This window comes from Phyllobates terribilis, unplaced genomic scaffold (assembly GCF_046119375.1).
Source record: "Phyllobates terribilis strain yellow unplaced genomic scaffold, ASM4611937v1 Scaffold_1__5_contigs__length_1240528914, whole genome shotgun sequence".
NCBI classification, from domain to species: Eukaryota; Metazoa; Chordata; class Amphibia; order Anura; family Dendrobatidae; genus Phyllobates; species Phyllobates terribilis.
Genome location: NW_027362761.1, coordinates 145,623,873 through 145,646,655, shown reverse-complemented (window position 1 = coordinate 145,646,655; position 22,783 = coordinate 145,623,873).

The following is a 22,783-nucleotide window of genomic DNA, read 5'->3' as shown; positions in this document are numbered from 1 at the left end:
CCTTAACTAAACCATTTTTTCCATTTATAGCAACCAAAAACCTTCTACCCATTATTGGGGAGTGAGTCTCCCTTAGTTTTCGCCTTTTCATTGGAAAGCAAAAGCTAACTAAAATTAGGAGGAAATGCAATGACCGTTGGAAGAGTCGTGGAGGTTAGAGGTAATTAAAAACAACATTTCAATGCCCCTTGGAAGAGCTGTGGAGTTCAGAGTGGCATAAGAAGACGCTTTTAATGCCCATTTGAGGAGACGTGGAGGTCACAGTAGCTTAACAAGATGGTTTTAATGCCCCTCGGAAAAGACGTGGAGGTCCCAGTAGCTTAACAAGATGGTTTGAATGCCCCTTGGAAGAGAAGAGGAGGTCACAGCTTAACAAGACGCTTTTAATGCCCCTCAAAAGAGACGTGGAGGTCCCAGTAGCTTAACAAGATGCTTTTAATGCCCGTCAGTAGAGACGTGGAGATCCCAGTAGCTTACCAAGGTGCTTTTAATGCCCCCATTATTGGGGAGTGTTTCTCCCATAGTATTTGCTTATGCCTTCCAAGCAAACGCTACCAAAAATTAGGATGGAGGAACTGGCAATGCCCCTTACAAGAGCCATGCAGTACAGCATATTACAAGCATTATTCCCACTATTGGGGAGTGCATCTTCCATTGTCTTTGCTTATGCCTTCCAAGCAAAAGCTGCCAAAAATTAGGATGGAGGAACTTGCAATGCACCTTACAAGAGCCATGCAGTACAGCATATTACAAGCATTATTCCCATGATTGGGGAGTGGGTCTCTCATAGTATTTGCTTATGCCTTCCAAGCAAAAGCTGCCAAAAATTAGGACGGAGGAACTTGCAATGCCCCCTTACAAGAGCCATGCAGTACAGCATAATACAAACATTATTCCCATGATTGGGGAGTGGGTCTCCCATAGTATTTGCTTATGCCTTCCAAGCAAAAGCTGCCAAAAATTAGGACGGAGGATCTTGCAATGCCCCTTACAAGAGCCATGCAGTACAGCATAATACAAACATTATTCCCATGATTGGGGAGTGGGTCTCCCATAGTATTTGCTTATGCCTTCCAAGCAAAAGCTGCCAAAAATTAGGACGGAGGAACTTGCAATGCCCCTTACAAGAGCCATGCAGTACAGCATAATACAAACATTATTCCCATGATTGGGGAGTGGGTCTCCCATAGTATTTGCTTATGCCTTCCAAGCAAAAGCTGACAAAAATAAGGATGGAGGAACTTTCAATAATGGCAACATGGACCACGGTCACCCTGGTGGTATAGTCGTGGTGGAGGCTGAGGATAAGGAGAAGAACATAAAACAGCCGAAATGAGGAAGCGTATACCCATGTGTGGGTGTGAAGCGGTGCATGTGAATACACCTCCCGAAAAAACACAGTGGATTTGACTTTATGTTACTCTGCTGTCATTTGGTGGTGATGAGAAGTCTGGCCCAATCCAGTCCTTGTTCATTTTGATAAGTGTCAGCTTGTCAGCATTGTCAGTTGACAGGCGAGTGTGCTTATTAGTTATAATTCCCCCAGCGGCACTAAAAACATGCTCCGATAACACACTAGCAGCAGGGCAGGCCAGGACCTCCAAGGCGTACAGAGCGAGTTCATTCCAAGTGTCCAGCTTGGATACCCAATAATTAAAAGGCACAGAGGAATCACAGAGGACGCTGGTATGGTCGGCAAGGTACTCCCTCACCATCTTTTGAAACTTTCCACTTCTTGTGAGAGTACCCCACGCCTCAGGGCGGGTCTCAGAAAACTGTCCCAGAACGTTGACAGTGTTCCCCTGCCTCTGCTTGATTGGAGTTGCCTCTCTCTCGCTTGTACTCCTTGGTTGGTCAACGAACTGTGACCTCTGCCGCTAGCGTGTTCAGATGGGAACTATTTTAACAGTTCTGCAGCGAGGGCCTTCTGGTACTGCCCCATTTTTGTAGACCTCTTCACCTCAGGAATAAGAGAGTGAAAGCTCTCCTTGTAGCGGGGATCTAAAAGAGTCACCAACCAGTATTGACTGTCACCCAACATTTTGACAACGCGAGGGTCACTGTTAAGGCAGCTTAACATAAAGTCAGCCATGCGTGCCAGACTGGTAACGAGCAAGACTTCCGTGTCCTCACCAAGATGACGACTGACCATGCTCTCCTCCTCCTCCTCCACCTCCCCCCTGTCCTCAAGCCACTCACGCTGAACCGACGGTATGACAGTTGTACAGGTACTACAGTCTACAGCGCATGATACAAGCTTCTGTTCTTCCTCCTCCGCCTCCTCCTCCTCCTCTCCATCATTGTCCCCCAATGCACGTTGGGATGAGATGAGGCTGGGCTGTGTGTAATCGACCGCTACAGCTTCTTGATCCATCTCATCATGCTCTGGCTGCAATTCCTCCTCTTTAATTCTCTGCAGAGAGCATTGCAAAAGACAGACAAGTGGAATGCTGACAATAATGATGGCATCATCGCCACTCACCATCTGGGTGGACTCCTCAAAGTTTGTCATGATGGTACAGATGTCAGACATCCAGGTCCACTCCTGAGGTCTTATGTGTGGAGTCTGACCTGAATATCGACGGCCTTGTTGCAGCTGGTACTACACAACTGCTCTCTTCTGCTCACAAATCCTTTGCAACATGTGGAGGGTAGAGTTCCAACGTGTGGGGACATCACACACTAGTCAGTGGGACGGAAGCTGCAAATGCTGCTGCAACACAGCAAGGGTGGCGGAAGCTGTAGCCGACTTGCGAAAATGAGCTGACAGGCAGCGTACTTTGATGAGCAGATCTGTCAACTCGGGGTATGATTTAAGAAACCGCTGAACCACGAGGTTAAGCACATGAGCCAGGCATGGTACGTGTGTGATCTCGCCGAGCCTCAGAGCCGCCACCAGGTTACGGCCATTGTCACACACGACCATGCCTGGATGTAGGTTCAGCGTTTTCAGCCACAGATCTGCCTGCCCTTTCACAGCTGTCCACAACTCACAAGCAGTGTGAGGTTTCTCATCTAAGCTTAGGAGTTTCAGCACTGCCTGTTGCTGCTTTTCGGAGGCAGTACTGCAGTGCTTCCAGCTTGTAACTGATGTGGTGATATCTGAGATGGAGGCTGAACATGAGGAGGAAGATGATGCGCAGGAGCTGTACACTGTGGGGGCAACTCTGACTGACATAGGGCCCGCAATCCTCGGTGTGGGGAGGATGTGTTCCGTCCCAAGGTCCGACTGGGTCCCAGCTTCCACTATGTTTACCCAGTGTGCCGTCAGGGAGATTTACCGTCCCTGGCCACAAGCACTTGTCCATGTGTCCGTTGTCAGTTGGACTCTCCCAGTAACCAGATATTTTGGGACACGTGCTTGTGTAGTGCGGGGATGGCATACCGGGCAAAATAGTGTCGGCTGGGGACCGAGTACCGAGGGACGGCCACCGCCATAAGGTTGCGGAAGGATTCCGTCTCCACCAGCCTAAAAGGCAGCATTTCCAACGCAAGCAGTTGTGAAATGTGTGAATTTAGGACTGTGGCCTGTGGAGCGTTAGCTGCGAATTTCCGCTTTCATTCAAAGGTCTGGGATATGGACAATTGAACGCTGCGGTGGGACGTGGACGTAGACGTTGATGCTGTTTCTTGAGAAACTGCCATAACAAGTGAAGACTGAGAGGAGGGGGCATCATTGCATGCAGTATGGACAGGGGATTGCCATGCACACACAACAGGCGGTTCTATTGCATGCACAACAGTGGAAGAAGCAGTGGTGACACCCGCTGACACTGGTCGTGGACCCTGGGTTTCACCCCACAAAGTTGGGTGCTTTGCTGCCATGTGCCTGATCATGCTGGTGGTGGTCAGGCTGGTAGTTTTGTCACCCCTGCTGATGCTGGCATGGCAGGTGGTACAAATGGCCTTTTTGGGGTTATCAGCAGAGTCTTTAAAAAATTCCAGACTCTGGAAGGCCTACCGGTTGTACTGGCAACGTCCCTCGTGTTGGTGTTACGGGGAACGGTTGCCCGCCTTCTGTCTGTGGCCACCACACTGCTTCTTCCTGCCTGTTGGGGTACTCTGCCTCCCTCCCCCTGTGTGCTGCTGTCCTTACTCTGCATGTCCTCCTGCCACGTTGGGTCAGTTAATAGATCATCCACCACCTCTTCCACTTGCGCACCACGATCCTCCTCCTCACTTCCTGGCAATTATGTCTCGTCATCGTCCACCTCTTGTGACAAATTGCCAGCGTCGACTTCCTGTGGCCGTGGCTGCTAAAATATTTGGGCATCACTACATGGGATCTCCTCTTCCACCACTTCAAGCGGAGCAGGCGAGGGGCAAAAATCTGGAAATGGACCAGTGAACAGCTTTTCAGAGTGTCCAAGTGTGGGATCAGTTGCTGTCTGACGACACTCGGCATGGTGGGAGGAAGGAGCATCAGGATGATGAGGGGTATGCGGTCGAGACTCACGGCTACTAAGAGTCGACCATGTGGAAGACAGGCCGGATGTGGTGGTGCCCAGGTAACTGGAAGTACTATCTGCTATCCAATTAATAACCTGTTCACACTGATCAGTTCGCAATACTGGTGTTATTCTGTGCTTCCCTAGTAATTCCGTCAAGAACTGGGAGCGAGAAGATGTGGCTGTTGGTTGTGGCACTATCAATGGAAAAAGGGTAATAAAAGGTAGATTAGAACCGTGGAAGAGGAAAACCACAGTTCTATTTCTCTGGCATATACCCGACTCTGTTAAACAATCTGAACAATCAGGTAGAAAATATTACTGTTTTTCTTTACGGAAAAAAAAACAAAAGCTGAATAATAGAGATTTCTTACCGTGGAACAGCAAAACCACAGTTATAATTTACTGGTGTATGTAGACCTGACTTTTTTAAATATATATATTTGCGGCTGAACAGTGAGCGACACACTCAAACTGTTTTTTTTAGATACAAATGGCCCAAAAGTGGATAATACAGAGGTTTGAACCGTGGAAATGCAAAACCACACTTGTATTTCTCAGGCCTACACCAGACTATTTTCAACAGATATATTTGTGTCTGAACAATCAGGAGACACTATTATTTATTTTTTACGGCCAAAAATTGCGAAAAGCAGGATAATACAGAGATTTTACCCGTAGAACTGCAAAACCACACTTGTATTTCTCGGGCCTACGCCAGACTATTTTCAACAGATATATTTGTGTCTGAAAAATCAGGGAGACACTATTATTTTTTTTTTACGGCAAAAAATGCCAAGAGCAGGATAATAGAGATTTTTTACCGTGGAACAGCAAAACCACACTTCTGTCTCTCTGGCCTACACCAGACTAATTTCAACGGATATTTTTGTGTCTGAAAAATCAGGGAGACACTATTATTTTTTTTTTTTAAGGCAAAAAATGCCAAAACAGGATAATAGAGATTTTTTACCGTGGAACAGCAAAACCACAGTGTAGCGTCGGCATCCCTGCCTCCTGCTAGGCAGGGACGCTGTTTCCCTCACCTCTCAACTTCGTGCCCGGCGTCCTCCTCCCGCTCTGCTGGCAGCGCGCGATGCTTCCCGGCCACTGTGCTTAGGGCGTGCGCGCGCGCTCCCCCTCTCTTAAAGGGGCCGCGCGCCGTCCTAAGGAGTCCCCGGCCAATGGCCGGAGGACCTCACCATATATAAGGCACCTCCTCCAAAATGGAGGTGCCCGAGCAATGTTGTTGCAAAGCCTTCACTCTGCTTCAGCCCTCAGGTCCCGTTACCAGTTACCTGCCAGTCACCTGCCAGATACCTGCCTGATATCCGTTTACCTGCTTGCAAGCCTGCGGTCCGCCGGTCTGCACTCCGACACCTGTCAGTCTGTCTATGGACCAGCCTGCCCGCTCACCTGGGAGCGCTCACCTGCTACCTGTCTGCTAGCCTACCTGGAGGCTCCGCCGTCACTTGCCGTGACCACCTGCCTGTCCAGAGACTCTTGCCTGCTCACCTGGGAGCTCTCACCTGCTACCTGTCTGCTAGCCTACCTGGAGGCTCCGCCGTCACTTGCCGTGACCACCTGCCTGTCCAGAGACTCTTGTCTGTTCACCTGGGAGCGCTCACCTGCTACCTGTCTGCTAGCCTACCTGGAGGCTCTGCCGTCACTTGCCGTGACCACCTGCCTGTCCAGAGACTCTTGCCTGCTCACCTGGGAGTGCTCACCTGCTACCTGTCTGCTAGCCTACCTGGAAGCTCTGCCGTCCCTTACCGTGACCACCTGCCCGTCCAGAGACTCTTGCCCGCTCACCTGGGAGCGCTCACCTGCTACCTGCCTGCTAGCCTACCTGGAGGCTCTGCCGTCACTTGCCGTGACCACCTGCCTGTCCAAAGACTCTCGCCCGCTCACCTGGGAGCGCTCACCAGCCACCTGCCTGCTGTTCTTCTACCCAGAGACTGTCCCTGTCACTTGCCGTGAGTACCCGTCCATCTACTCAGAGACTGTCCCTGTCCCTTGCCGTGACTACCTGCCCTTCTACCCAGAGACTGTCCCTGTCACTTGCCGTGACTACCTGCCCTTCTACCCAGAGACTGTCCCTGTCACTTGCCATGACTACCTGCCCGTCTTCCCTGGGAGCCACCCGCTTCCTTACAAGGACCGCCCCCTTGTATAGATGCTCAGAGGTTCCGCCTCCCAGACCCGTTACAGTTTGCTCAGGCCATGGAACCCGGTGGCACCCAAGCTCCCTCGCTCTCGGACCTATGTCATGAACTGTCCCATCAGAGGTCCCAACAGGAGTCCATCCTGAGTCATCTGCGGAATGTCAACTCTCGCCTGGACACTCTGACTGCTCCACCAGCAACCACCGCTAGTGTCATGACTCGCAGCCCGACAGCGCCGCTGCCCACCAATACCATGGCATCCTGCCCCGGACCCCGGCTTTCTGCTCCTCCACGCTTCGGAGGTGACCCCGCTCAAGCTCGGGGCTTCATAAACCAGTGCACCCTGCACTTTGAACTCCTGTCCCACCAGTTTATCTCCGACCGGGCCAAAGTAGCCTTCATCATGTCCCATCTCACGGGGGAGGCACTGGCTTGGCTAAATCCTCTATGGAGAGAGGAGACCCCCTGGTGTCCAACCTGCCAGCCTTTCTCATGGCTTTCCGGAAAGTCTTCGACGAACCCGGACGGAAGACCTCATCCGCATCATCTCTGCTACGCCTCCATCAAGGAAATCTCACCGTGGGCCAATATGCCATACGGTTCCATACCCTAGCTTCGGAGCTGGCCTGGGATAATGACGCCCTGGTGTCTGTCTTTTGGGAGGGTCTGTCCGGCCGTATTAAAGATGAACTCGCCGGTCGGGACATACCTACCACTCTCGACGACTTAATAACTCTTGCCACCCGGATTGACATCCGGTTCCAGGAACGCGCCAAAGAGGTCACCCGTGAGAGGAGGTTTCCACGTCTAGCCTCTACCTTTCAGAAACCTGTCACTTCTCCCGCTACTCCCCAGGCGCACTCACCCGAGCCTATGCAGGTCGACCAGACCAAGATGGTCAAAACCCATCAAGAGTTACGCCATGCCGAGGGGAGCTGCTTCTACTGTGGCAGTAAGGAGCACCGGATCCGTTCCTGCCCGGAGAGGTCGGGAAACGCCTGTGTCTAGGATCGCTCAGAGAGGTCGTCCTAGACAAGAGTAAACCCTCTCCATCTCTGTTGCTGTCGGTCTCTATCATCTGCGGGGAGAACCGTTATTTTGAACTAGCCCAACTTGACTCTGGAGTTGCCTGAAATCTCATTTCTCTGTCTCTGGTAGAGAAATACCGCATTCCCACCAAACCTCTAGCTGTACCCTTATCTGTCGCTGCCGTGGATGGGGGCCTCTTACCACATCCCATCCAACTCATCACCGAATCCATAACCCTGCAGGTGGGAATGCTGCACTCTGAGAGCATCTTCTTTCATGTTCTGCCTGGACTCTCTCACGCCCTATTGCTAGGCCTACCTTGGCTTCAGAAACATGCACCCGTGCTTGATTGGCAGACCGGAGAAGTCCTTCGCTGGGGACAGGACTGCCATAAGACTTGTTTAGTTCCCGTCCATCCTGTCCGTCCTTCTCCTACTCCAGCCAATCTACCAGGTCTTCCGGCTCCTTATTGGTCGTATGCGGACGTCTTTAATAAAAAGGAGGCAGAGACATTACCCCCTCATAGACCATACGACTGCCCAATCGACCTGATGCCCGGCGCTACTCCTCCCCGTGGGCGCATTTACCCTTTGTCCGCTGCTGAGACCCGATCCATGTCAGAATATATTGAGGAGAATCTGGCCCGGGGATTCATCCGGAAATCTACTTCCCCGGCGGGAGCAGGCTTCTTCTTCGTCAAAAAGAAGGATGGCTCACTCCGTCCCTGTATAGACTATAGAGGCCTTAACCAGATCACGGTGAAGAATAAATACCCCCTTCCGCTCATTCCGGAATTATTTGACCGTCTGAGGGGGGCTAGAATCTTCACCATGCTGGACCTCCGTGGGCCGTATAACCTGGTCCGTATCCGTCAGGGGGATGAATGGAAGACGGCATTCAACACCCGGGACGGCCACTATGAATACCTGGTAATGCCCTTCGGTCTCTGTAACGCTCCCGCCGTCTTTCAAGAGTTGGTCAATGACATCTTCCGGGACCTTCTCTACTCCTGCGTAGTGGTGTACCTGGACGACATCTTGGTCTTCTCTCCGGATCTCCCCACACACCGGAGGGATGTTCGTCAGGTTCTGCTCAGGCTCAGGCAGAACCACCTCTACGCTAAATATGAGAAGTGCCTCTTTGAGCAGACCTCGCTTCCGTTTTTGGGCTACATAATTTCTCAGACCGGCCTACGAATGGATCCTGAGAAACTGTCTGCCATCGAGAAGTGGCCTCGACCAGAGGGGTTGAAGGCTATTCCGCGGTTCCTGGGCTTCGCCAACTACTACCGCCTCTTCATACCGCACTTCTCTTCCCGGACTGCCCCAATCTCTGCGCTCACCCGTAAGGGCACTAATCCCAGAGAATGGCTGCCCGAAGCTGAGGAAGCCTTTCTTTCCTTAAAACAGGCTTTCTCTTCCGCCCCGGTGCTGCATCGCCCGGACGGCAACAAGCAATTCTTCCTGGAAGTTGACGCCTGCTCCTCTGGAGCCGGAGCGGTACTTACCCAAAAATCGTCTTCCGGGAGAATGGTAACTTGCGACTTCTTCTCCAAATTCTTCTCCTCTTCCGAGCGCAACTATTCTATAGGAGACCGAGAATCATTGGCCATTAAGCTGGCATTGGAGGAGTGGCGTTACCTGCTCGAGGGGGCTCTTCACCCGGTAATAATTTACACGGACCACAAGAACTTGGCTTACCTCCAGAGTGCCCAGAGACTTAACCCGCGCCAAGCCCGGTGGTCCTTGTTTTTTGCTCGCTTTGATTTTGCTCTTCATTTTCGCCCGGCTGACCAAAACATCAAAGCTGACGCCTTGTCCCGATCCTTCCTGGTGTCTGATCTTGAGGAGGAACCTAAACACATAATCGATCCCGCCAGAGTAATGCAGGTGGCCCCCGTGAGTCTAAATCGTCTCCCTCCCGGTAAGACGTTCGTAACGTTACCTGATCGGGAGAAGATCCTACACTGGGGTCACTCGTCTAAGCTTGCTGGCCATGCCGGTCAGAAAAAGACCCTCCAGCTTATCACCCGGCACTACTGGTGGCCTACCCTGCACAAGGACGTAATAGACTTTGTTTCTGCCTGTGTGTCCTGCGCCCGCAACAAGGTTCCGAGACACCTGCCAGCCGGTCGCCTCCTTCCTCTTCCAGTACCTGCTGCCCCCTGGCAGCATATAGCTATGGACTTCATAACAGATCTCCCTGTCTCTGCCGGTTGTACGGTCATTTGGGTGGTCGCTGACCGCTTTTCCAAAATGGCTCATTTCATTCCCCGGCCAGGCCTCCCGTCTGCACCCGAGCTGGCTAAAGACTTTATCCGCCACATCTTCCGTCTCCATGGCCTGCCCCTCCACATCGTGTCGGATCGTGGGGTTCAGTTCACCTCACGCTTCTGGAGAGCCACATGTAAGCTGCTAGACGTCACCCTGGACTTCTCCTCCGCATACCACCCACAGTCCAATGGTCAAGTGGAGCGGATCAATCAGATCCTGACCAGTTACCTCCGGCACTTCGTTAATGCCCACCATTCAGACTGGGTGGATCTCCTGCCATGGGCCGAATTCTCTTACAATAATAACGAGAGCGAATCTTCCTCCAGATCCCCTTTTTTTGTAGTCTTCGGTCAGCATCCTCGGATCCCATTTCCCGTCTCCACCTCGGTGGACAATCCGGCTGCGGAATCTCTCGTTAGCAAATTTTCCTCCATTTGGGAGAGTACCCAATCCGCACTCCTTCAGTCGTCCGAGCGGATGAAAAAACACGCTGACAAAAAACGCCTGGATCCTCCACAATTCCGTCCTGGAGATAAAGTCTGGCTCTCGTCCAAGTATGTCCGGATCAAGATTCCTTCCTACAAGTTAGGGCCTCGGTTCATCGGCCCACTAGAAGTTATCAAACAAATCAACCCAGTGGCCTATAAATTGAAACTCCCGGCCAACTTGCGGATCCCTAACTCCTTCCATGTATCTCTCCTCAAACCCGTGGTACTTAACTCTTTTTCCAAGTCTACAGGAACGCTTCCTGCTCCGGTTTCCGCTGAAAACGAGTTTGAGGTAGAGAACATTCTGGCCACGAAAAGGGTAAGAGGAAAAACCTTTTTTCTGGTAGATTGGAAGGGGTTTGGTCCTGAGGAGAGAACGTGGGAGCCCCCGGAGAACATCCATGCCCCTCTCATCCTTGATAAATTTCTGTCTGGCATAAAAAAGGGGGGGCCTAAAGGGGGGGTACTGTAGCATCGGCGTCCCTGCCTCCTGCTAGGCAGGGACGCTGTTCCCCTCACCTCTCCACTCTGTGCCCGGCGTCCTCCTCCCGCTCTGCTGGCAGCGCGCGCTGCTTCCCGGCCACCGTGCTTTAAGAGAGGGGGAGCGCGCGCGCCGTCCTAAGGAGTCCCCGGCCAATGGCCAGAGGACCTCACCATATATAAGGCACCTCCTCCAAAATGGAGGTGCCCGAGCAATGTTGTTGCAAAGCCTTCACTCTGCTTCAGTCCTCAGGTCCCGTTACCAGTTACCTGCTAGTCACCTGCCAGATTCCTGCCAGATTCCTGCCAGTTACCTGCCAGTCACCTGCCAGATTCCTGCTTGATACCTGCCTGATATCCGTTTACCTGCTTGCAAGCCTGCGGTCCGACGGTCTGCCTTCCGACACCTGTCAGTCTGTCTATGGACCAGCCTGCCCGCTCACCTGGGAGCGCTCACCTGCTACCTGTCTGCTAGCCTACCTGGAGGCTCCGCCGTCACTTTCCGTGACCACCTGCCTGTCCAGAGACTCTTGCCTGCTCACCTGGGAGCGCTCACCTGCTACCTGTCTGCTAGCCTACCTGGAGGCTCTGCCGTCACTTGCCGTGACCACCTGCCTGTCCAGAGACTCTTGCCTGCTCCCCTGGGAGCGCTCACCTGCTACCTGTCTGCTAGCCTACCTGGAGGCTCTGCCGTCCCTTACCGTGACCACCTGCCTGTCCAGAGACTCTTGCCCACTCACCTGGGAGCGCTCACCTGCTACCTGCCTGCTAGCCTACCTGGAGGCTCTGCCATCACTTGCCGTGACCACCTGCCTGTCCAAAGACTCTTTCCCGCTCACCTGGGAGCGCTCACCTGCTACCTGCCTGCTAGCCTACCTGGAGGCTCTGCCGTCACTTGCCTTGACCACCTGCCTGTCCAAAGACTCTCGCCCGCTCACCTGGAAGCGCTCACCAGCCACCTGCCTGCTGTCCTTCTACCCAGAGACTGTCCCTGTCACTTGCCGTGAGTACCCGTCCTTCTACTCAGAGACTGTCCCTGTCCCTTGCCGTGACTACCTGCCCTTCTACCCAGAGACTGTCCCTGTCACTTGCCGTGACTACCTGCCCTTCTACCCAGAGACTGTCCCTGTTACTTTCCGTGACTACCTGCCCGTCTTCCCTGGGAGCCACCCGCTTCCTTACAAGGACCGCCCCCTTGTATAGTTGCTCAGAGGTTCCGCCTCCCAGACCCGTTACACACAGTTATAATTTACTGGTGTATACCAGACTTTTTTAAATATATATGTTTGCGGCTGAACAGTGAGCGACACACTCAAACTGTTATTTTTAGATACAAATGGCCCATGGAACTGCGAAACCACACTTCTATTTCTCTGGCCTACACCAGACTATTTTCAACAGATATATTTGTGTCGGAAAAATCAGAGACACACTTTTTTTTTGGGGGGGGGGGGTGTGGACACCAAAAGGTCAATAATACCGGTATTTGTACAGTGTGAAGGAGGGAAAAAAAAGAGGATTTAGATGAAAAAAAAAGGATTTTTCCTGGCCCCCGAGACCTGAAGCTAAGTCCAGCAATTTCAGCAACAGGAGCACACAGGACTGTAATGAAGCATTTGCTGGTATAACCATTGCGTCTCCCATACAGCCTGCCTGCCTGCCTGCCTGATATTTGGGATGGATATTAGTCCTGAGAAGGACTGTTTGTTTGATCTGGCAGCCTTTACAGACCCTACACTAACTATTTCACAGGATATATCTCTCCCTAAATCAGCAGCGCTGTCCCTACACTGTCTGATCCTGAGCGACTGTGTCCAAGATGGCGGCGCCCGGTTTTAAATACTCGAGGTGACGTTGTGCGGCCAGCCAATCACTGTAATGCCCACAACCAACATGGCTGCGGCATTACAGTGACTGGCTAGCAATCCCTGCATGTTCATTGGCTCTGTAAAGAGCGCCAAACATGCAGGGCGGAGACCCGAGCTCCCGCCCGAGTAACCCAGAAATGCTCTGTGCTCGCTGAACATCCCGAGTAGCGTGATGCTCGGGCGAGTACCGAGCAGTGTCGAGCATGCTCGCTCAGCACTAGAGATAACCTCTCGGTGACCCTGAGGAAATGACATGGTGAGGGGAATCGACTGGTGGGTGATTTGGGTGTCCAGGAGTGAACCGTTGACTACCCTAATGTTCATTGTTCTTGGCAGTAATTCTATAGGGATGGTGTGCTACTTGGCAAACGTAGATGACAAAAAATTGCCTTCGGCACCAGAATCCACCCACGCCTTGGCAGTAACCGTGGTTGCTTCGAAGAACAATGTCACCTTATACAATAATTTGGAGGAAGTAGCCCCAGAATCTAACACACCTCCTCCAACGGTGGTTAGACACACTCGTTTTCCCGACTGCTTGAAACCCTTATTAACGGGGTACTCCAAGAGATGTGCAGGTCGGGAACGAGAGGGGCTAGACTCAGTCTGGGATATATCCATAGCCTCAGGCTCCGGGTCAGGAGTCGTGGGTTTGGAAATGGGTCTAGAGAAGGATGGTGCCAACCGACACTGAGGTCTGGGGACCTCCAGCTCTAACTTGTGTTCTGCATGATGCAAATCTATTCGGTTAGCGAGAGAGATTAACGCCTCCAGGGAGGTTGGAATCTCTCTGGTAGATAGAGCATTTTTAATATGCCCAGCCAGTCCCTTCCAGAACACAGGGATTAAAGACCACTCAGACCAGTCCAATTCAGCCGCTAAGGTTCTGAACTGGATGGCATAGTGGCTGGCGGTGACTGAACCCTGGACCAACGCAAGAAGCTTAAGAGCCGTATCATGCGTGACCTGAGGACCTAGGAAAACACTCTTTAGGGCATTAAGAAAGAGGCCCGCATTAGCCACTACCGGGTCATTGCACTCCCACAGAGGGGTAGCCCACTCCAGAGCCCTGTGGGAGAGATGACATAACCCACTTTTGCCCTTTCGGAAGGGAACCGTGCCTCCATCATTTCCAATTGAATGGAGCATAGGTTAATAAAACCTCTGCAGAATCTCCTATCACCAGAAAATTTTTCCAGGAGAGCAAAACGGGGTAATGGAGCAATTGCAGCAGCCACAGCATTTACCGCAGCCGAGTTGACCAGATTGGCTGCTTGAGAAGCCGCCTGGGTAGCTACTGCAGTGATATCAGCTACCGGGTCAGCTTGTTCCAGAGTCCTAAGTCTGGCCTCAAGTTGCTGTATATAGCGCTGCAGTTGCTGGTTGTCAGCCATGTTCGGCAAGACCCTGGCGCTCTGATACTGTTAAGGGAAGGGTTGCAAACAAGTTTATTAAATAATGGAAAGCAACCGAACCTGGGGTCCGCGATGCAGCCTGGTGGACTGCGGCTGAGCACCTTCCGGGTAAGAAGGTAAAACAACCAACTTAAATAACAATCCCCTCCGTGTTACTGCACACGGGAACGGGAATTGGGATTCGCACTATCTCCGTTAACTGCACGAGAGATGTGTGATAAATAATGTATCTGTATTCCTGTTACAGCACAGGGACTACACAGTAGGCGCTAGGATGCGTGTGTGACTCACGCCGGAGAATACATGCTCTCAGCGGGCGTGCTATGGGACTGAGGAGTATCTCTCCACGTGGGTTACAGGTGGTACCGGGAATAGGGTGTCTGCAGACTGCTCGGGGTGTAAGGCGACCCCTTTGTCAGAGCCAGACTGTCAGATGAAGCTACCTGCCTATTTCATCTAAGCCTGCCTATTTCCACTAAACCTGCCTGCCAGAAACTAAAGCACACGTGGAGCCCAAGAGACCAAGTGCCCACACAAAACCATCACTGCTCAATGATCAGAGCGCGCCTCCATGTTTGTGGGCGGGATTTTTAAAGATTAAGCCCTGCCCACCATCGCACCATTGGTGATGTCACCCGCGACCAATCAGGCGGTGCCAGGTCACCGGATCAGCTGACTCCCAAACCTCCAATCATGGTCCGCCATGTCACGGGCATGCTCTGTACAGCGAATCCTGGACTTAGACTTTAGCAGCCCTGTTTCCCTCCGCAACCTATCCTTCATGTTGCTGGAGCAAAGACCCAAGAGACAACCTGTACATCTTGTGGACCAGCTAGGCGTTGGGACTAATGACAATGCTGAGCAGCATGAGCCCCAGCTTTACTGGTATGGGAGACCACAGAAGGTTCTGGACTCATTTTGAATCCAGCAAACACCTGACGCCTAACACTTTGCTTCAGTCTCACATGTGATGTGATGGACAATTTTGAAATTCCGATCATTTTTAGAGTTAGAGAAAGACTTAGTTCTCAAGATATACATACCGAACAACCTCCACATGAGAAGCATCCCCAGGGGGGGCCGGGACTGTCAAAGAGGAACTTACTTTTGGGTGGTACATAGTGGCTTTTACAGAGTATATCTCCTAATGTTCACGATTTTCACCAAGTCACAGAGGGATGTTTTGGAAGTTCATATTGCAAACTTCTGTCTGTGCGTAGTATTGACCAATGTTTAAATAAAATCCTTTTAATTTCCTTCCAATTTGTATTAAAGTTGGTAATAAACCTTGGTGGCGTGTACATTGACGGGGATCTTTTTCTTCCCTGTCCCATTAAAGGAGCCTGTCTATTAGTGCACTTGGCACAGTTTGAAGCCCCTGCAAATATCCCAATATTTATAGCCCTATGTTGAAAATCTATTAAATAAATCCTCTGCTTGCTCATGAAATCGTATATCGTCTGAGCAGATACGGCGTGCCCTCAGGTATTGGCCTACTGGAATGGATTTTTTTAGATTGGGTGGATGAGAAGAGTGCATTGGTCAATGATTTTTTCCTAAATATATCTGTACTTAAGGTGCCATCTAATGATCTAATAATAAGTAAATCAAGGAAGTCTAACTGAACTTGACTATATTTCCATGTAAGTCTAATATTCATATCATTGATATTAAGTTGATTAAGGAACAAGTCAAGCTGCGACGTGGAGCCCTGCCAAACAAACAATATGTCGTCGATATATTGTGACCATGAGACCACATGCTCATGGCCGGATGTACCAAGGACCGTATCCCTCTCCCACAGCCCCAGGAAAAGATTGGCATAAGAGGGGGCAAACGATGCCCCCATTGCCGTTCCCTGGAGCTGTAGGAAGGGGCGGTCCCTGAATACAAGGAATATTCCAGTGTATTCCTTGGTCCAATATAACTATTAGGATACCTTGCTTATATGATTGGGGACCCAGTGTGTCTCTCTATTTCTTTCACTATGGTAGATATTCCATCATCCTCTCCATTGTGTTGTCGCAGTATCTTCTCATCTCAACCATTTTACATTATCTTTTGTGCTGTATATTTATATTATATTGAATAAAATGTAATACTTTTTCATAAAACTGATCCCACAGTTTTTTTGAATTCCTGCTTGCTCTCAATAATGAAGATCTATTATTATTTATTCAGTTACATAGATTTGGGATTTCTTTGCTCTTGGGTTTATTATTTAAAACTGTGGTTTGTCCATCACACGGATCACATATAATTGCGCTGATAATTCTGCCATTACGGACCTCCATTAAAATTTTGTTTCAGTGTGTCAGCGAAGTTATTGACACCAGTTAGTTGGCATGTAGGTAACTATTTTTACAGCGCCGACCTCTTGTCAATAACTTCGCTGACACACTGCAACAAAATTTCAATAGAGGGCAGAAATGGCAATATTTTCAGCGCAATTATATGTGATCCTTGTGACGGACAAACCACAGTTTTAAATAGCTGGCCTGTAGATAACTATTTTTAAGAGCAATTTAAAACTGTTGTTTGTCCGTCACAAGGGTCACATATAATTGTGCTGAAAATATTGCCATTTCTGGCCTCCATTGAAATTTTGTTGCAGTGTGTCAGTGAAGTTATTGACACGAGGTCGGCACTGTCAAAAATAGTTACCTACAGGCCAGCTATTTAAAACTGTGGTTTATCCGTCACACGGATCACATATAATTGCGCTAATTTAGCTATTTCTAACCTCCATTAAAATTTTGTTTCAGTGTGTCAGCAAAGTTATTGACACCAGTTTGCTGTTAAAAATAGTTACCAACAGGCCAGCTATTTAAAACTGTGGTTTGTCCGTCACACGGATCACATATAATTGCACTGAAAATATTGCCATTTCTGGCCTCCATTGAAATTTTGTTGCAGCGTGTCAGCGAAGTTATTGACACCAGTTTGCTGTTAAAAATAGTTACCAACAGGCCAGCTATTTAAAACTGTGGTTTGTCCGTCACACGGATCATATATAATTGCACTGAAAATATTGCCATTTCTGGCCTCCATTGAAATTTTGTTGCAGTGTGTCAGTGAACCTATTGGCACTAGGTCGGCGCTGTTAAAATTAGTTACCTTCAGGTCAGCTATTTAAAACTGTGGTTTGTCCGTCACGCGGATCACATATAATTGCGCTGAAAATATTGCAATTTCTGACCTCCATTGAAATTTTGTTGCAGTGTGTCAGTGAACTTATGGACATGAGCTCGGCGCTGATAAAAATAGTTACCTACAGGCCAGTTATTTAAAAGTGTGGTTTATACGTCACACGGATCACATATAAATGCGCTGAAAATATTGCCATTTCTAACCTCCATTAAAATTTTGTTTCAGTGAGTTAGTGAATTTATTGACACCAGTTTGCTGTTAAAAATAGTTACCTTCAGGTCAGCTATTTAAAACTGTGGTTTGTCCATCACAGGGATCACATATAATTGCGCTGAAAATATTGCCATTTCTGGCCTCCATTGAAATTTTGTTGCAGTGTGTCAGTGAATTTATTGATACAAGGTCGGCGCTGTAAAAAATACTTACCTACAGGCCAGCTATTTAAAACTGTGGTTTTCCGTCATATGGATCACATATAATTGCGCTGAAAATATTGCCATTTCTGGCCTCCGTTAAAATTTTGTTTCAGTGTGTCAGCGAACTTATTGACACCAGTTAGGTGGCATGTAGGTAACTATTTTTAATAGTGCGAACGTCGTGTTAATAACTTCGCTGACACACTGCAATAAAATTTCAATGAAGGCCAGAAATGGCAATATTTTCAGCGCAATAATATGTGATCCTTGTGACGGACAAACCACAATTTTAAATAGCTGGCCTGTAGGTAACTATTTTTAAGAGCAGTTTAAAACTGTGGTTTGTCCATCACAAGGATCACATATAATTGAGCTGAAAATATTGCCATTTCTGGCCTTCATTAAAATTTTATTGCAGTGTGTCAGTAAACTTATTGACACGAGGTCGGCACTGTTAAAAATAGTTACCTACAGGCCAGCTATTTAAAACTGTGGTTTGTACATCACACGGATCACATGTAATTGCGCTGATAATTCTGCTATTTCTAACCTCCATTAAAATTTTGTTTCAGTGTGTCAGTGAAGTTTTTGACACCAGTCTCCTGTTAAAAATAGTTACATACAGGCCAGATATTTAAAACTGTGGTTTGTCCGTCACACAGATCACATAAAATTGCGCTGATAATTCTGCGATTTCTGACCTCCATTGAAATTTTGTTGCAGTGTGTCAGCAAAGTTATTGACACGAGGTCGGCACTGTTAAAAATAATTACTTACACGTCAGCTATTTAAAACTGTGGTTTGTCTGTCACATCGATGACCTATAATTGTACTGAAAATATTGCCATTTCTTGACTTCATTGAAATTTTGTTGCAGTGTGTCAGTGAAGTTATTGACACCAGTTTGTTGTTAAAAATAGTTACCTACAGGCCAGCTATTTAAAACTGTGGCCTTCTACCCAGGGCCCGCAGCATTGCCCCACTTCTGCCGCCACTGGCTTCCTGAGGAAGGGACCATGCCTCCTGTGACCCTGCTCCACTCCAGGTAAGATACCTTAAATTCGGACTATAAGACAGACCCCTATCTTATAAAAATCTTTTTTCCACATTTTCAACCCCCAAATTTGAGATGCATCTTATGGTCCAGTGCTTCTTATAGTCAAAAAAATATGGTAATGGTTTTTGATTTGAAAAAGCTGTGAATGTTTGTAATTTTCCTTTAAAAGATCAAAACTCCATTGATTTTTGCAAAGTTTGTGACTTTTTGTTTTATGTCTGTGCGTAGTTTTGACCTACTCCTGGATCAGCTGCGGCCTCATGTTGTTTGGCAAGACACCTATGTGCAGTGAGACATATCTCCTGAAGAATGTATGCTAGGGACCTTGAGGTAAGTAACATTAACAGTATGAGCAGCGGAAGGATTAGTGCGGACACAGAGTGAGCAGTGGGAGTTTTGTGAGGACACAGTACAGTGGGGGGGTGGCATACATGCAGACACACTATGAGGAGTGGGGGAGATTAGCACAGACACAGTATAAGGAGAAAAGGGGTTGTGCGGACACAGTAAAAGTCAAAGTACAAGCATGCCAACAACCTCCTTCCCTCAGTAAGAGCATTGAAAATGGGTCGTGGCAGGGTGTTCCAGCATGACAATGACCCGACACACACAAGTAGGGCAACTAAGGAGTGGCTTCATAAGAAGCATTTCAAAGTCCTGGAGTGACCTAGCCAATCTCCAGATGTGAACCTAATAGAAAATCTTTGGAGGGAGCTGAAACTCAATGTTGCCCAGCAACAGCGCCGAAACCTGAAAGTTCTGGAGAAGATCTGTATGGAGGAGTGGGCCAAAATCCTTGCTGAAGTGTATGTAAATTTGGTCAAGAACTAAAGGAAACGTCTCACCTCTGTAATTGCAAACAAAGGTTTCTGTACCAAATATTATGTTCTATTTTTTTATTGTATCAAAAACTTATTTCATGCAATAAAATGGAAATTTATTATGTAAAATTCATACAATTTGATTTTCTGGATTTTTTTAAGATTCTGTCTCTCACAGTTGAAGTGTACCTGCGATAAAAATTACAAAAAAATACAGACCTCTCCATTTTTTGTAGGTGGGAAAACTTGCAAAATTGGCAGTGTATCAAATACTTATTTTCCCCACTGTATAGTTATGTATTATATTATTAGTTTATAAGTGCAGTAAAAAGGATGATTATGTAATCATTGTTGAATGTTTATTGAATGATATGCATATGAGGAAATAAGAAGTGTTCCAAGTTTACCTTTCAGAGCTCAATTCAGGATATGTTTTGATAACTATTTTCACACTATTAGGTGAAGGTGATAATTAATATGAAGAACAATATCAGAAAATAATGTTAGCAAATAAAAGTGGTCTTTAGAAAAAAGAGATGTGCAGTGAATGAATTTGATATAGGAATTTATATTAAAAACATGGATGTGAAGAAAAAGTTTAGTAGATCATAGCATTAAAGAGCAGAAAAAAAATAAAATACAGAAAAATGATTCACCAATCATGATTGTAACTCGTTACATTTTAGCCTTTGAAGGACCTCATCCAAAAATCACACATATTTTCAAACTCGCCAATCTTGTCTGCTACAATGCCTGCAATCCAACTGAGGTTATTTTTAACTGGTTTAAGGGTTTCTGCTGTGAAATATCGACAGTTTGACAGTGTAAAGAAACATTTTACACCAGATCATCTCTTCCATTTTCACACCAGGAGTGGATAGAGATAGTTAGTTTCTTTTTATTCATCAAATGATCTTATGTTGACCCACAGTAACTTTTATACCTAGTATTTTGTTCTTCACTTTCCCTTAATACTATGTTTTAACAGTGTAAAAAGATACAGTATACTGTGTCAAAAGATTTTGAATAGAATACATGATTAACATTTTATTTATTTTATTTACATATTTTAAATAACAAAAATGCATATTTTGTAAATCTATGGATTACACATATAAAGATGTCATTTCAGAGAAAGACACAGTTAAAAGAGCTGTCACGGGTGAGGTGACTAGTCCAAGAGGCATACCCTGCTAACTTATCCCTGCTTGCTTAGCTAGACTGACAGATCTCTCTCTTAGTGTGTATGTATAGGGAGAAACTTGTCAGTCTAGCTGAGTGGCTGGGGAGAAGCCTGCAGGTATATATACCTGTAGCTAGTCTATCGGTCTTTGGCTGTGCTTTCAACTGTAATTCTCTCTGAAATACTGCAGCGTTTCAGAGTAAAACATAAATGTTTGTAATGAAGGAGCTGATCCCTAATTACTCCTTCATATAATCCGGACAGCATGAATCCTGTCACAGGTTCCCTTCAATTGAACAATGTAAAAATGAAAACCATTAACTATTTTGTCTGCAATTAATTGGCAAGGGGTAGTCTGTTAGTGTTCTTTAATTTAACAGCAACCAAAAAGTTAACTTTCTACATGGTAACCTGGTAAATACATGTTATCATGAAATGAATGAGTTATTCCAAGTACTCAGTTTGAACAGAAGAACAGTTTTTTACTTAAGATACATTGTTACATTGCTACCAGTACAAAGAAAAACATATATATTGGGTACATAACACGATAAGTTAAATCGTTTCTACAAAAATCTATTTTACTGCTGTGCCTTCCGAATAATCTAAAAAAAATCTACTCTTTTGAGGATCTGAAGACCATACCAGTCTTAATGTAGCTGTAAATGAGCTATGTTTAGTTTTTGTATCTGTACCATACTTTAAAGTATTTTTTTCTATAAGAAACTCAATATGTCTTTTGGCATTGTCTTTCCTGCTGTTTCTAATTATTGCTGCAGTGCAGTTTGGCTCTGTTTTGACAAAGAAGATCTAAGTGTCTACTAAGTGGTAAAAGAACAGTCATGTAGTTTTTTTCAACATCACATTCCTGATTTATGTTGAATTTATTACAAAAAAATGGTATTGTTAAAATTTCCAAAATTAACTTATGTAATGTATTTTCAATAAATTAATACTTTTTTTATTCAAATTCGGCAGGTTCTACAATTTAAAAAAAAAATTCATTCCCAACAAAACAAATATTAATAGTGCAAAGTCTCCAAGTACTCTGAGGTAACCTAAAACCATATTCAACTAATGTTATGCTCGTTAACAGAAGTCCAGCATGAAAAATGTAAAACAAGACCAAAGAAATGAGCCGGACCACATGTTGTTATAAGTGTGTTGGTGCGCATTCACATTGTGGTCATTTAACAGACAAAACCTAGGATTAAAAAAAAATTTGCAGATGCCCTGTAGTAAGTAAATAAATAGTAATAGTATATGTAAATTACATATGGTAATTAGTTGACACTATTATAATCAAAAGAGTGCAAAGCCATCCCACTGTGACAAGGTGTACTCAATTAGGTTGAACCCTAACTCCTGTAGTTCATCACGCTATGTGTCAGCAGACCTCAAAATAGATGTGGTAGAGGAGGACCCAGACCCGACGTTTCAGACAAATGCCCATGGAAATCTGTATATACAAAATGTCCAGGCCAAAAAGGGTAAGTCACACCCCTGTTTTTACTAAATACAAAAAAAACTACTGGTGAACTACAAGAGTCCATCCTGAATGGGTACACCCTGTGGTGGTGGGATGAGTTTTTTACTCTCTTTTGATCAAAATAATGTCAACTAAGTATCCTATGTTATTTACATGTACTATTACTATTTCTATGTACCTCAGTTACTCAACCATTAACAAAAAAGTTGTAGCAACAAATACTGGGTAGGCAGGTACAAGTACAGAAGGGAAAATGTCGCAGCAGCCTATAGCTTAGGTGTGGCATGTACAGTTGTAAAATTGGACTAGAAAAACAGTGCATTTTTAAAATAAAATGTAATACATTTGCCAAAAATTATATAATAAGAAACAAAGCCTGTGTTAGGAGCTGGGCTGTTGCTGGATCTGTAATGGGCTCAGAATCTTCAGTGGATTTGGTGGTCTCCCATTCCGGTCCAGCCAGGGCTGATGCTGCACAGCATTACCATTGGTCCCAACACC